Raw genomic sequence first — 2,304 nt, 5'->3', positions numbered from 1 at the left:
TTCTTAAGACGTATTATCTGAATAGCTTCCATTGGCTTGTTGTAGTTTCCTCCCCACTGAAAAGCTACAGTCCTTTGAAATGTGAGTTGCAGGAAAACTAATTAATAAGGCACATGCTATGTTAAAACCAAGAGAAGTGTTATGAGATGGATAAGAAATATGTTCTCTTGGACTAAGCTGCCTCAGTAGGTAAACAAGGACACTTCAGGCCCTCTAACAGGTGAGACAGAGGTGAGATAGAGCTATCCTCATGCAGGAAGTTGTTCCATTCTAGGTACAGGACTTAGCCCTTCTTCTGGTTGAACTTCATGATCTTCCTGTCAGCCAATTTCTCCAGCCTGTTTAGTCCCTTCTGAATGGCAGCATGACCCTCTGGCGTATCAGCCACTCCTCCCGGTTTTGTGTCATCTGCAAACTTGCTGAGGGTACACTCTGTCCCATCATCCAGACCATTAATGAAGGTGTTGGGGGATTTGGAACTAGGTGATCTTAAGGCCCTTTCCAACCTCAGCCATTTTGTGATTCTGTGATTCTGTGTTAAACAGGACTGAACCCAGTACTGTCCCCTGGGGTACACCACTAGTTACTGGCCTCCAAATAGACTGCATGCCATCGATCACCACTCGGCCAGTTTTCAGTCCAGACGGTGTGTCTTCATCCAGCCCACACATCAACAGCTTGTCTATGAGGATCTTATAGGAGACAGTGTCAAAGGCCATACTGAAGTGCCAGTGAGCACTAGTCACTGCATCTACCATATTCACAATATCGATTGTGATGAGATCGTCGCAAAAGTCCAGGGATTGTACAGCTGAAAAAGTGGGAACATCTGCCCTGCTTCCTTGATGAGAGGGTTTTCTGCAGGAAGCAACCATGAGAACTCCCCATGGCACAGACTGCAGCGAGTGCTCAGGGCTTCAGGAAGAACTCCCCATGTTGTCATTACTAACCCAATAACATCAGGTAGCTCTTGAGTTCGCTCTCTGAAGTATCATGCATTATTCACCCTGAACTCCTCAAATAAAGCTAGCAGTTATGAACTAAATGAAGGCTGTGAAGTTGTTTATTTTCACGGCAAGTATTTTCTGGCAGTCTTGTGTGTGGTTGGTTGCATGGACAGATCCTGAAGGGGAAAAAATGTCATGGAGCTGAGAGTCACTCTACTGACTTCTGAAGAATTTTCTTTTCTCATTCATATTCTTCACTAGTGGTACACCCAGGCCAGAGAACCGAGAGTTGAAACTGAGGCTGACTCACTCAGCAGAACAGATAGTAAAAGACGTAATGCACACTGTGAGTAGACCACAGTGATCAGATTGCTAAGGCCATATATTTTACCCACAGAAGATAAACGTAATGCATAGACAGACCTACAAATATTTGCTCTTATAGAGGGAGGATACAGACCCAATACAAATCCTAGTACTGTCATGATCCTTTTCAGTGACAGGAATAATTTATAAAACAACCAGAATATCAAATCACATCTGAAGTATTTCTCACCTAATACCATCCACGGTGGGGAGGGTAAATGGCTGGTTCAGGTTGTCTCTGGTGACATGTGATTATACATGTGAGCAGGTGTGTACGAATATATTGATCGAGGTAGCCTTTGCTATCTGAATGCTAGATAGATAAAAAGAAAGATTTGGATGATTTTAGGTTTCAAAACTCCTCTCCCATTTTTGTGTGCATGTTTTTACGTCTCACTCTCTTCCTCTCCCTTTCTCTCAGGTGTTTCTCCAGCTACCTGACAATCAGCTTCAGTTAAATCTGAAATACAGTTTTCACTGCTATGCAAGTGGTTGAGGAGAAGCTTGCAGGTGATTTACGAGAGCTCATATGCTGGGGACTATACAGTGACCTAAATTGGCTCTGTCAATAAAAATCTATCTAAGCATCTTTTCAATTTGGAAATAATTTCAGGTTTGAGGTTCATTGTTCCTGAAACGCAGATGAATGCGTGCCATTCTCTCCCCCTCCCGCCTCCACTCATACCCAAAAGTGGTATCAAAACTGGCAACTGTCTTTTTTTTTTTGTTCTTCATTCATGAACAGCATAGCTAACATTGACTATGGGAGAGAAAAAGATGTGAAGGCAGAAATACCACATTTTGTCAAATGAACCCTCTCCACCTTCACTTTTTAAGTGTTTAGGACCAGTTTTATTACAAAAGGTAAATCCCTGAGCCCACAGATCAAAAGATAACTCGTTCCCCCCTCACCTCTCCCCATCCATGAAGGAGTGGGACAGCAGATGTCAAGGGTGCACGGTGCCCAGGAGGAGCGCCCCATGCTCTGATG

At 43.6% G+C, this 2,304-nt stretch overlaps 1 long non-coding RNA gene across 1 annotated transcript; it reads left to right on the top strand.

Annotated features, from left to right (window-relative positions):
- Positions 1–853: 853 nt before the first annotated feature.
- On the top strand, positions 854–1,902 carry LOC130607355 (uncharacterized). The gene is made up of 2 exons (XR_008974229.1): positions 854–1,281; positions 1,735–1,902. It is a non-coding gene; the product is annotated as an uncharacterized LOC130607355 (long non-coding RNA).
- Positions 1,903–2,304: the final 402 nt, after the last annotated feature.

The sequence above is a fragment of the Pezoporus wallicus genome, unplaced genomic scaffold (assembly GCF_028554395.1).
Source record: "Pezoporus wallicus isolate ANWC-B61680 ecotype Strahan unplaced genomic scaffold, APGP_CSIRO_Pwel_v1 contig_5485, whole genome shotgun sequence".
NCBI classification, from domain to species: domain Eukaryota; kingdom Metazoa; phylum Chordata; class Aves; order Psittaciformes; family Psittacidae; genus Pezoporus; species Pezoporus wallicus.
The sequence above is the reverse complement of the archived record's forward strand: the minus strand, read 5'-3'. Positions and strand labels throughout refer to the sequence as shown.